We start from the raw sequence: 15,058 nt of genomic DNA, 5'->3' as shown, positions 1-15,058 counted from the left end.
GGTCAAAACCTCACAATGAAATCTATTAATATGGAACGTTTTTAATCAATAAGAACGGGACATTTCAATCAACTTGTGCCTGAACCAGTTCCCATACAAGTTCAGCATAGTCAGGAGCCTCTACTCTTATGAAAGAGTAGAACAACTTCAACATTGGCACAGTCAGGCTGTCGGATCCACTCCTTGTCATCAGCAAGCATCTGTTGATGATTGAGAAGATCACATACCACCTTGAGTGCAGATATTTCTTCTGAAACTTAGCCGGTGGAACATTGGTAGCTCCAACATAACCAAGATCGAAGACTGTGTTCATCATTTGCTGAGTAGCAGGGAAAGCAGGAGCATTCTGTACAAGAGGAAGTCTGAAGATCCTCCTGAAATCAGCCTTAGTGATACTCCTCATCCCTTGAACTCTCCTTAGTTGAAATTCAAATCGAGCTTGAGTTCCCTCTGGATTTTCAGTAGTAGGTTGTGTAGCTTCCACAAACCTAATGGTTCTATTGAGTAGCTCCAGATCTGTCACAGGTACACTGACAATTGAGCTTAGAGCAGGCCATAGTGTATGCCTCTCTAGTATTGCAGTCCAGTAATTGCAAGGAATGTTGGTTTCAGAGTTGATGAAGTGATTGTTCTCCATTTAGCTGTATGATTAAGAAATAGAAGACCACAAGATATATTAACATAAAGCACATATCTCTATTCTTATTTGCCTTTAAAATCCTTTGTATTTTTCAAATTTTATAATTTTTATGATTTTTCTAAGTTAAAAACATCATTTATTCCAAATATGAACAAGTAATTGACAAACATGACATTCATAGGATATTCATTACAGTATAAAGTTATCATGCAAAGTCAATTATATAACACAAATAATCAGAACAACACTTAGTCAATTTTAAGCACAAATCAAGCAGATTCGGTAGTCATGAAAACTTGAGATTCTGTAACCAAATAAGCTTGAGTTTTCATACCAAAGACTTAAATAAAGCATGCAAGATTTATCAAGTTGAAAATCTCAAATTTTAAAGTACCTAATAGCAGACTCGGTATAATACCAAGAACAGATTCGGTATCTTCAAAAATCACATATTATCACTCAAATATGCATATTCAGTCTTATATCATGCAAAAACATAGTCACAATCAATTAACAACTCAAACAAATCAGAAAAACATGTTAATGACTTGAACAAACTCGTAACTGTAGCAAGAACACATTCGGTATGTATAGAATCTATCAAATACTCAATTAAACATGTAATCAGACTAGGTTAATTGATAGATCAACTAATTTAACATGGATTTGACAAGACTTCATGTTAATCATCCAAATTAGATGAGTTTAATCAAAGAATTAAGAAATACGACTCAGATTCGGTATAAACAACATTTTTCAAAATTAAGTGTCACAATCATGTTATTTGCTTGATTTTCTGGTTTATTAATGTACAATTATCTCAGATCTACAACATGTGATACTTAAATTCAATTAAAATAAGAATATACCAAAGATTTGAAGATACAGAGAGACGGATTCGGTAGATTAGGCAGACTCGGTAGTTTTGATCAGATTCGGTATGCAATTAGGTAAAAGTAAAAGAAAGTTTGACTTTGACCCTGCTATTTATAGATATCGAATGTTTTGAAGACATGGGCTTTACCGAATGGGCCTTAAGTACCGAATGCAGTTCATTTTCATTTTTAGACACATTGCACTTCAAACTTTGACAAATCTTTATCAAAAATCATTCAAGATTATCACATTTTTAATGGAAAACATTTCTGAGACAATTGTTGAAAATTTTGAACTTACCGAATTTGCACAGTTGGTTGTCAGATTCGGTGTAATGCTAAAATTAGCATTTATTCATTAAAATACAAACCTTTTTGGATTTTATCTTTTCCAATTTTTATGAATTTTATCAAAACAAGATTTGTACTTAGAAAATTTTGAATTTATGTACAAAGTACAAATCTTCAGTGATACCAATTGTTAAAACGGATTGCATACTGAGATGTATACAAGCCTTAGTGAATTATTTCAGATAAAAACAAGGAATTTATAAAATTCACTATAGAAAAACAATTTTCTTTTCATTTTCTCCCTTTTTCCCCCCTTAAAATGTGATATACAAGAAAGTAAATCACCATTTTGATATATTCCGAAGAAAATGAGTTAACTCCCCCTTGAAATATGATATCAATGAGTTACCTCCCCCTTTCGTAACCACTGAAATTTAATCCCAGGAAATTAACAGAATTCTAAAAGTAAGGCTCCCTCTTGAAAGATGTTATCTAAAGCAAAAGAAGTAGTTGCTCCCCCTAGAATGTATCTACTCCCCCTAAACACAAGATCCTAAGTATAAGTCCCAATAGATCTAAGGAATTTCAAGCACAATACTCTACCATGCCAATCTCTTTGATCAAGAACTTTAGCCTAAGCTCATCTAAAGGCTTAGTGAACATGCCAGCTAATTACACTTTGGTAGGCACAAAGTATAACTCTACATCCCCTTTTTCTACATGGTCCTTAATGAAATGATAACGAATATCAATGTGTTTAGTCTTAGAATGCTGGACCGGGTTACTCGTAATTGCAATAGCACTTTGTGAATCACAGTAAATTGGGGTCTTAGAAATCTGAAAGCCATAGTCCAAAAGTTGAGTTTGCATCCACAAAACTTGTGAACAACAGTGAGCTGCAGCAATGTACTCAGACTCAGCTGTTGATAAAGACACACAGTTCTGCTTTTTGTATGAGCAACCAACTAGCCTATTCCCCAACATCTGAGTTGATCCAGATGTGCTTTTTCTATCAACATGGCAACCGCCAAGATCCGCATCAGTATAAGCACTGAGATTGAAATCGGATCCATGAGGATACCAGATTCCAAGGTTAGGTGTACCTTTAAGGTATTGAAAAATCCTAACAACCACTTTGGAGTGAGATTTCTTAGGGTTGGACTGAAAGCGGGCACAGACAGTTACAGCAAGTGTAATGTCTGGTCGACTTGCAGTCAGATACATTAAAGAACCAACCATGCTTCGATAAAGCGTAACGTCAAAGGTTTTCCCATTAGCATCAGTATCCAGTAAAGTCCTCATTGGGGTTGTCATTAGTTTTAAATCGATCATTTTAAAACATTTTAGCATATCATTGATATACTTTGTTTGACTAATAAAAAACTCATTTGGCAATTATTTTACTTGTAACCCCAAGAAGAAATTTAACTGGTCAAGCATGCTCATTTTGAATTTGTTGGCCATAAGGTCACCAAATTCTTTGCATAAGATCGGGGATGTGGAACCAAAATAATATCATCAAAGTAAATTTGAACCAAGAGAATGTGACCGTGGTTTTTACGGATGAATAGCGTTGTATCAATCGTTCCACGAGAGAAGCCATTGTCCAGCAAATACTTTGTTAAGGTCTCGTACCATGCACGCGGTGCTTGCTTCAGATCATATAAAGCTTTCTCCAAGTAGTAGACGTGGTTAGGATGAATGGGATCGACAAAGCCTTCTGGTTGATCAACATAAACTTCCTCTTGAAGATGACCATTCAGAAAAGCAGTTTTGACATCCATTTAAAACACCGTGAACTTCATATGAGAAGCAAATGCAAGGAAAAGACGAATAGCCTCAATCCTAGCAACTAGAGTAAACGTTTCATCATAATCAATACCCTCTTATTGTCGATATCCCTTGGCCATAAGTCGTGCCTTGTTTCGAACCAAAATTCCATCAGAATCCTTCTTGTTCTTAAAAATCGACTTAACCCCTATCGGTAGTTGACCCGTTGGTCTTGGAACTAATTGCCATACTTTCAAATGATCAAATTGACTAATCTCTTCTTGCATTGCTACTACCCAGTTCGGATCTAGTAAAGCTTGAGCAATCGTTATTGTTTCAATCTTACTAAGAAAGGCAGTGTATAAACACATATTCCGGGTTGCCCTTCGAGTTGAGACTGGAGCAGATGCATCACCAATGATAAGATCAATTGGATGACTTTTAGTCCATCGGTTGTTATGTGGAAGAGGTTGTACATCAGTGATATCCATTGAAACATCAACCGTTGTTGACGTTGAGCCTTGATCCGCTTGATCTGATGTAACACCATCTAATGGATTCAATTGAGTATCTGGAGAAACAACTGGAGTTGTATCAACTGATGAATCTTGAATTGGTTCAAGATTATCTGTATCTGGAGGTGGAAGGGTGAATCAGTTGGTGTTGTATCTTCATCAAAAAGACTTGATTGAGTCTCTACATTAGTTGACTGTGATGGTGTTACTGGTACGGTTTGAACATTTATATTCCTTTGAGGAGCATAAAGACTATCAAACAAAATATCCAGTTCCTCTGTTATTACCGTAGGAACACCCTTCTTCAAGAAATTTAAGTTTTGCGTGGAAGAAGTAATAGACAGGTTAGGATCGGGTTTTGAACTGAGTTGTTCGAAAGCCATTCCCGATAATTCATCGAACCTTACATTAATGCTTTCCTTGATCGTCTTTGTCCGTTTGTGATACACGATAGGCAACTTTGTTCGAAGAATAACCAAGAAATATGGCTTGATCGCCATGTGGATCAAACTTTCCGAGGCTGTCAAAATCATTAAGCACATAGCATATACAACCAAAGACACAGAAATATTTGACATTCGGGCGTCTACCATATAGTAACTCATAAGGAGTTTTATCAAAACGTTTATTAATGATGCAGCAATTTTGGGTATAACATGCAGTAGAAATGGCTTCCCCCCACATTTTTAGAGGTAGTTTGGAGTAAGCAAGCATCGTTCGAGCTGCTTCGCACAACGTACGATTACGTCGTTCAACTACTCCATTCTGTTGAGGGGTCCGTGCAGAGAGAACTGATGTTCAATGCCTTGGTCTTTCAAATAACTATCAAGCAGGTCATTCTTAAATTCCGTCCATTATCAGTTTGAATACTCTTAACATGTTTGTTAAAAGAGCGTTGAGTCTTTGTAATGAACGCAATGATAATGGCGGGGGTTTCTGACTTAGTCCGGAGAAGGAAAATCCATGTAAATCGGGTATAGTCATCAATAAGGACAAGCACATGTTTCCAACCACCGAGGCTAGAAACCCTCATGGGTCCACATAAGTCCATATACAATAATTGCAAGGACGATGAAGTACTAGGGTATTGCTTAGTCGGATGAGAAGTCCGTTTCAGCTTACCCATCGCACATGATGGACACACATGATGCTTATCATATTGAAAGCTTGGAATACCAACAACTAAGTCTTTAGAGACTAGTCGATTAATACCCTTGTAATTCAGGTGAGACATCCGGTGATGCCATAACCATGAATTTTCCTTTGTTGAACGAGTGACCAAACATATGGTTCCATGTGATGGTGCATCATTGAGGTCAATAGTATAAAGTGAAGCACAACGTTTACCAACTAGGAGATCGTTTCCATCGGTGGATTACACCGAGCATTGATGACGTTCAAACAAAACTTTGAGATCTCTGTCACAAAATTGGCTGACACTAAATAAACTGCACCCCAAACCCTCAACGTATGAGACCCGTTTGATCGTTATGCCATTTTTCACAAAATCTCCATAACCCGTTATTGCTGCAATCTCATCATTTCCAAAAGTAACCGTCCCTAGGAATTTGTCAACGAAATTGACAAGCAAGGATTTATGGCCTGTCATGTGTCAAGAGCAACCGGAATCGATATACCAAACACAGACGTCGAAACCCTGTAAACGTTAATTTCCTAGAGTTTAGGTACCCAAAGTTTCTTAGGTCCTTTTCAGTTAGTACCAACAATAAACTTTGGATCAACAATGAGATAATCATGCAAAGCATCATGCAATTTAGACAATAAAACATCATTTAAAACCACATTACATGAAGCATCATACGCAATATCAAGTTTTACATCGTTATCAGAAGTCTTAACACACAACTTATTCCAAATAGATGTTTTGTTCACAGACGAAAATCGAAAAACATGAGATGATTTCCTAGGTCAACTAGCAGATTTCTTTGGTTTAGTTGCTACTTTCTTAGTCGTGGACTTAGGAACCCATACAGACTTGTAGGTCAAATTTAGATTATAACCTGTGACACAAAAAACACCTCCGTTAGTTAGACGTCCAAACTTTTCAGTTGACACATGAGATGATTGATTTTGCAAAATTTCCAATTTGATTTTACTTTCCTTTGCATCATACTCACTCAAATCAGGTTTTGGACTCTTGTGTTGTGTTGACTTGATTGATTTTGGTAAAAGACTTTCCTTTGATTGATTTGACATTGGAATCATAGGAATCTTATCAGTTAACATAGAACCATTTTGAGAATGAACTTTCTTGACAACAAATTGTGTTGAAGGTGCAACTTTTGAGACACGTTTACCAAATTGAGAACGTAATGGGTTTTTAAGAATAGTAATGGGTTTTGCATCCATAGATGTTTTTGTTCCCTTCCCCTTCTTATAAATCCCACCAACACATTCAGACACATTGGTTTCAACAGTAGATGATTGCTTAAGTGTGTTAGCCTGTTTCAGTTGAATTATTTTTTGTTTTAAGCTCTTAATTTCAAGACATAATTCCTCTGCAGAAATAAGCACTTCACCTTCCGTAAAATCATAAGTACATTTCTTCTTAGGAAGTGGAGGCAATTTATCACACAAAGCAAGCATTTGTTCTAATGATTGACACTTAAATTGCAAATCAACATTTTCCTTTTCAATTATACCTAATATACGTTTCAAGTTTCGTACAACAGGTATATTTTCATAAAATTCATTAATTGTTGTGTCAAAGTCTATCATGTTTTCAACATTTGGTTCATCTTGAGGTTCTACCTTTACATCTAAATCTAGTTAACCTAGGTATTCTGTCTCAAAGAAGACAGTTAGTTCATGTGCTAGGTCTTCACGGAAAACATTATCAGAACATGCAGGCAAAGCTGGTAGAATTGGTTTCACATCAAAAGTTAGTTCATCAAACACCTCATCTATGGCAATAATGCTAGAACTAGGTTTGTTAAACACCTCATTCTCAAGCATTAAAATGTATTTATCTAGCATGAGTGTTGGTATATAAACTAGTCTACGCTTAGGCACATAATTTTCATGTTGCATATTCTTTTCAGTTTCAACAAGATCCTTCAAGAAATTAGGATTTGATTTACCAATTTTAGCATTGATTTTCTCATACATTAAGCTAATTTTATGGTATTTCCTAGATTTGTGATTAACAATAATATCGTCAAAATTAGAATCAGAAGCGTGCACAAAATGATATGGTAAACCAGCTTGAAAGTAATCAGAATGATATAATCCTGGAATCTTTTTGGAAGCATTTTCTAAGATCTTAGGATCTTCATAACCCAACCCCCACTTGTCACATTGAATTGTTTTTGGTCTATTCATGAAAATCATTTGTTTTGAAAGTTTCATATTCATGATAGCTTTGGATTGATCTGTTCGATAGAGTTTTTCCTCATATTGAGCAAGTTGTGCTTTCATTTGAAAAGACTCTTTTGACAACGAAGAGATTTCATAGTCCTTTTCAATGATGGTGTTTTCCAATTGAATAATTTTCTTGTTTAACTTTGAAAGTGTGGGTTCATGTTGAGTTTTCAAATCCGAAAGATCTTATTCTAGAAATTGAACTTTTTCTGCAAGTCGTTTCGATTTTAGACGATAATCTGTCCTTTCGACCTTAATCGGATGAATTTATTTTTTAAGATCTTCCAACTCAGTTTCCGTGGAGCTGAGTTGGACAATCAATCTTTGCAATTCTGATTTTAATTTAGATGAAGATGGTTTGGTCTCAAAAAGTTTGATTTTATCTTTTAAAACCTTGTTTTCAGATTTTAAACCTTTGACTTCTTTTGACATTGAGACCAAATTCTTCATTATGTCATTTTGCACTTTGATAAAATCAGGTGAAATTTCAGATGATTGTACCTCATCATCATCAGATACTGAGTCAGAATTCTCCATTACTTCCGTAGCTTTGATGAGTTTAGTCACCTTGCAAACATTTGCATGTTCAACTTCTCAATCTGAATCGTCAGTCCAGTTAAGCCAAGTATCATCAACCGGTTTCAGTTCTCCCCCAGTTTATACAATCTTAGCCATCAACATTTTCTTCTTGTAGTAAGCTACATCCTTCTTCTTAGGCATCTTGCACTCACGAGAGTAATGACCAGCTTTGACACAATTGAAACAAATTGAATCATCCTTCTTGGAATCATCAGCACGTTGTTGTTGTTTTGATTGATCAGCTTTCTTGTAGTACGAGGAAGATGATGAATTCTTACGTCGATTGCTTGATTTGCCTTTGAACTTGTACTTGTTCAAGGCTTTTGTGAACATGGCTGCCATCTTGACTAATTCAAGGTGAGAATCATCAACATCAGATAGATTCAACTCTTCAGAATCAGTTGAATCTTCAACAAGCAATTTCTTGGACAAGATTTTGGAAGTCGTAAATGATTTGCTCTTCTTTTTGACAATGAGAGCAAGAGGATCACTTGGAGATGACTCTTTCCTTTCTTCTTGAAGTTTAGACACTTCAGGTTGGTAATGCATAAGAACTCCAACAAGCTCATGAATAGTTAACTTGTCAATCTCTTTGGTTGATCGAACAATGGTTCCATAAGGAAGCCAATCAACATTGAGCTTTTTGAGAAATTTCATGTTGACTTCAGCATTTACTTTTATGATCTTGCACCTTTTCAACTCATTGAGAACACCATTGAAACAACGGTAGGTATCCTTGAGTGGTTCATCAGGTTCCTGCTTGAAATCTTCATAAAATCCCAGAGCCTTATTCAGTTTAGTAACATATGACATGTCATAACCTTCTTGCTGTCGTTTGATCTCATCCCATATATCTTTTGCTGTTGTGTTGCTATCAACATTTTCAAACAACTCATACAGGATAGCTTGCATAACAATGTTCTTTGCCTCTATGTCACCCAGAGCTCTCTCACGTTTATCACCAGAAAGTTCATAGACTGGAATTGGCATACCAGTATCTGGATGATAATCTACAACTGGACCATCTCTCAGAGAAGCCCATATGTACTTTGCTTTCTCACCCTTTTAGTCTATGTACTGAGTGATACGGTGAACCCACTGAGTGTACTTGCCATCAAACAACACTGGAGGATGGGAATCTGATCCAATGATCAAAGTATCTTGAGTAGACATCTTGAAAATGAGGTAGATTCGGTAAAGATTCGGTACTACTCAAATCTAAGATGAAAAATCACAACAATCTAACACAAATGTCAGATTCGGTAATTGATTCGGTACTGTAGTAGATTCGGTACAGATTCTGTACTGTAGCAGATTCGGTAAACCAGATTCTGTATCAGAAACTGATCAGAAATACAAGTAACACACCCAGATTTGGTATAGATTCGGTAACCACAAGATTTGTAACCTGAGAACACTTAAAACCAATGAATTAAGTGATACCGAGATCCTGATTCGGTATCTGACTCGGTAGTCAGATTCTGTATGAATTTGAATTCAAACACAACTCAATTCCTTTGAATTATATTCTATAACCTTGCTGCACAAGGAAACAAGTTAGTATCACACAAAATATCAAAGATACCGAATGTATAGGATACCGAATGTCAACTGTAGCAGTTGACAATACCGAGTCTAAGTATGAAAACTTAGAATTCAAACGAATCCTTTCTCAAAGCACACCAATTAGCTACGTATGATTAAACCGAATGTGATAGAATCACAAACACACCACAATCTGCAACACTAAATGAGAATTAATAGCTTTGATGCAGATTCGGTATGGCAGTTATGATACCGAATGCGTATCAAATCTTCAAAACTTGAAGAATTGATGAAATTAAACCGTCAAAAATGTGATTAAACACCTCACGATCACAACTGAAACCTCAAATCTTTACTTAACTACATAATCAAGCTGTAATTGATGAATACCGAGAGTTTTAGCCACGAACTCTAAAAATCAACTTGATTCTCCATAATTGATGTTAAAAAGTTGTAATGATGATTAAAACTCTTTCTAATCAACCTAATACACCTTCGCTGAACTTATCACAGGAATCTGAACGTCAGAATATCAGAATATCATATTCGATTATACCGAATCTGATTCAAAATACCGAGAGTGTTCAGATTCTGTAATCTTCAATCTTTGGATCGATCTAGTGATGTAATATCACTCCCTGGAAGCTCTGATACCAAATGATAGGTCAGATTTTGTTGAGATTGGAAGAAAAGACAAGTTAGAATGAGATTCGGTAAGTGTGAAGGAGATTCGGTATTAGAGAGAATTAACAAGATTTACATTCCACAACTTCTAGAACTCAATTACAATGCAATGGCTATCTAATTAGGACTACTTAGGTTCCTTATATAGCCCTCTTCTAAGGAACCATCAATTAAGCTTATTTCACATTAACACTATACAACTTCGGGGTCCTAACAGTTATTATTAATATTATCATTATTATTATTATTATTACAATTATTAGTATTATCAATAATATTATTATAATACTTATTAATATCATTATCATTAAAACTAATAATAGTATCATCTAATTATTATGATTGCTATTATTATCATTATTATGAATGCGATATAAAAGAGGATTAAAAGCTATTAAACAAATCGATTAGGAAATAAAAAGTATATGTATCATGATGAAATGTTGTAATATATTGATTTAGATAAAAAATATCGTTTTCATTATTATTACTATTAAAAGTATCATTAATATTAAAACTATCATTTTTATTAAAACTATCAATTTTAATAAGAAATATCATTATTATTATAAAATACTATTACCATTATCATTTTAGTATTATTATTAGTAAAAATTATCATTTTGAATACAATTATTATTTTTATTATTATTAAGATTATTAATAAAAAGTATCGTTATTTTTAAAATTATAATGTTTAAAATTATCATCATTAGTAAATATAAATATTGTTATTATTATTAGTAGAATAATAATAATTATTATTATTATTATAAAATAATACAACCTTTATTCATTATTATTATTATCAATATTATTTTATCAAATAAATATGTGTTACAAAGATATTTTACCACACGTAATATAATTACATTAATAATACATACCACTACATTTTTATGATATTAAGTGAACTTTATAAATTTTATTATTTAAGATATATATAAAAGTACATTTTTTATCATATATAAATTTTATTAATAAATGACTTGTATTATTTACTCTAATAAAATCTGATAAATATATTTACATATATAAAATGACTACATTTAAGTTGTATAATAAACATAAATAGATTGTGAAAGTCTTTTTGAGTCAAACTGACTTTTGTTGACTTTTCCATGATAATCTCGAGCTTTAGGATTGTGATACACTACGACTTGACCTAAATTGTTAGACAGATATTAACCAGCATATAAATATATATACTTAATATAGGTTCGTGAATTCGAGGCCAACCTTTCACTTGTTCAATGCCGTCATATGTATTTTTACTACGAAATACAGTATTGTGAGTTTCATTTGCTCCCTTTTTAAATGTTTTTGCAATATATATTTTTGGGACTGAGAATACATGCGCTGCTTTTATAAATGTTTTATGAAATAGACACAAGTAATCAAAAATACATTCTTTGGTTGGATTATCGAATAGAATATCACCCTTTTTAGTCTGGTAATCTAAGAATTAGGGAACAGAAACCCTAATTGATGCGAATCCTAAAGATAGATCTATTGGGCCTAACAAACCCCATTCGAGTTACGGATGCTTTAGTACTTCGATTTTATCATGTACTATGAGAGTCCCGGAATGTTTGGGATATTCTAGACACGTTTTGTTAATGTCGATTACCAGGTGTTCACCATATGAATGATTTTTATCTCTTTGCAGTTTGTGCGAAATGCCTGATATGAGATGTATATTGAAACGAAAAATGAAAATCTTGTGGTCTATTAAAATTATAGAAATGATCGATTATGATAAACTAATGAACTCACCAACATTTTGGTTGACACTTTAAAGCATGTTTATTCTCAGGTTTGAAAGAAATCTTCCACTGTGCATTTGCTCATTTTAAAGATATTACTTGAAGTTATTCATGGCATATTTCAAAATACATTGCATTCGAGTCGTTGAGTTTAACAAGATTATTATTAAGTAGATGACAGATTAAGTCATTTATAGTTTGGATATTATGAAATGGACATGCCTGTCAACTTTCGATGTAATGAAAGTTTGTCTTTTAAAAATGAATACAATGTTTGTAAAATGTATCATACAGAGGTCAAATACCTGGCAATGTAATCATATGTTATTGTATTCATCCTTATGGATTAGGACGGGTTTTCTCATGTGGTATCAGAGCAGTGGTCTTAGCGAACCAGGTCTTGCATTAATGTGTCTAATTGATAGTTGTTTAGATGCATTAGTGAGTCTGGACTTCGACCGTGTCTGCATGTCAAAAGTTTTGCTTATCATTTCTAGTCGGAAAGCATCTGCTTATCATCCTTAGGAAATTATCTGCTTATCATTCTTAGTCTAGACACATCTTACTGCATTGATTGCATGAATAGTGTATAGACAAAATTCATATCTTAGCGTATCTGCTAATTCATATCTTAGCATATCTGTTACTGTAAACTCTGCCTGACATATTTCGTAAATTCCTCCGTAATCTACGAAATCTTTTGTTCTATATATATAGATATTCTATATAATTAGAATACCTTCTGATAGTCGGAAATCATTTCATATCAAAATATCCTTTATTTAATCGTACGAAATGGAACTCGCCACTAGTTCAAGTTCCTCGGCGAACCTGAAGCACTTACCAGCGAACCTGTCTGAGATACCATTTTCTCTCTCATTTCCAGAGTGTCTCGTCACGATTATATATTATCTCAAATTCTAGATCTTATTCACCCGCTCATTCGAACCATCGATCATCCCGGTGTAATAGAAGAAGTCAACGAGCTTCGCGCTCGGGTAGTAGCCTTGGAGAATATGGTGCAAAGGTTACAAGCACCAGCATCATCACCGGCATTAACAGTACCACCATCATCAATACCAATAGTACCATTACCACTACCAACAACAACATCCGCATCCCACATCTCAACATCACAACCTGTACCTCGAGCATCATATACACCGTAGATACCAAGGAGTACCAAAAACAATAACCGATGAAGTATCAATTCATAACTTCATTAGAGAAACATTCTGCAGCAATTATGTAATCTCTAAAGTCTTAGAGATTATCTATTCTAGCCCTAACCATAAATCCAGATGAGTGAACCAAAATGATAGAAAGAAGAGTAGAAACCCTGACAAGAATGGTGCGTGATTTACAAGCTAGACTTGTTACACCAACAGTATCAACAGTACCCTCAGCATCGCCAGTACCGCCAGCATCACCGTCAGTATTACCAACACCAGCAACACCTGTAACACTACAAGCTCCATCAGTTACATAATCACCAACGATATCAACACCACAACCACCTATGGATATATTGAAATAACGAGTTAAGAAGTAGTAACTCATCATTTCCAGAGAATTTATATATTATATAAATTTTGGGAACATAATATATCTTTTCGTACTAAGCTATTATGTATGAATTGAAAAAGGAGTAGATACTACTCGGTTAAATTCATATTACTAATATGCTATGATTTACATCCGTCGTTAACAACTTAACCATCGTTAATTACAATATCTGTTTCAATTCAATGAATTTCAGTTCATAATAAACCAAGTGTATTATTCAAATACATGTTTGATTTTACACCTTTATTTTCGATGTACTCGAAACTTTCTAGACAACTTCATTTGTACCTTGCGAAATTCACAAGAATCCCACAAACACCAATATCATTCACCGAGTAAATATCAATAAAAATGAATAATGAAGTATTGATTCATGATTTCATTTACGTTGAAGAAGTAATCCGCGAAGATTACGAAATTTCTAAAGTTTTAGAGATTATTCATTTCTAGTTCCAGCTGAAAATCAAATGAGCTTAATATGATATTAACTTATTAAATCTGTATTACATTTGAAGAAAATATACATATTAATATTTTCATAAAAATTGTAATAAAATTCTCTCGTACAAAAGATTACTAGTGAATTTTTTTAACGGGTAGGTAATACCCGAGAGATAAATAAATTTACAATTAATATGTTACATTCTTTGATTCTGATTCAGCAAATCATCAACTATACTCACTACTTTCACAACAATATACATTCTTTCATAGAAATCAAAACAACCATTTTTCATCCAAATTCAATTTCATATTCTAATCAGAATCCAAGTCAAGACTCAACAGGAGACATCACTCTTAAATCTCTACATCTTTCAAAACTTTACTTTGACTTCAAAACTGTGCTAGAACATCATTTCTATTCATAAAACCCAGAAAAGTATTTGTATCATTCAAAATCCTAGAACATCATATGAATATTAACGATTACAATTTATGTTCAAATCCCTCAAAATTCCTGAAGATACTTCAAATAATGAATCATCGAGATGATGATCCAACCACATGTTACCCACAGTCATGCACCTGAAAAACTCTCGAAACCAAAGTCATAGTTCAACACGTATCTGTGTCAGACCCTTTGGCATTTATTAGCAAAAATAACTTTGCAATTCCTTTCAAAAATGGCAAATTTTGTCACAGCTCCAGCAAGTCAACTTCGAATTTTCAGTCGAAACAGTCTTATTATAACCTCGATATATACGTTGCCCTTTCGCCATTGTTACCGGAGAACCGTTTATGTTCCACCACATTAGCAATAAACTTACCAACAACTTCACTGATCTTTGACTTTCTGAAAAATCATTATATATTTATTGAAACCCCGTCGTTTACTCATCCGCATCTTGTAGCAAGAATTGTCATGCCAATTACTGGGAATCAGCAATCAGTATTTTGAAATCCTGAAGCATGTCTACACCAACAGTTATATGTGTACATATAACA

This window comes from Rutidosis leptorrhynchoides, chromosome 5 (genome assembly GCF_046630445.1).
Source record: "Rutidosis leptorrhynchoides isolate AG116_Rl617_1_P2 chromosome 5, CSIRO_AGI_Rlap_v1, whole genome shotgun sequence".
NCBI lineage: Eukaryota > Viridiplantae > Streptophyta > Magnoliopsida > Asterales > Asteraceae > Rutidosis > Rutidosis leptorrhynchoides.
Note: the sequence above shows the minus strand (reverse complement) of the source record.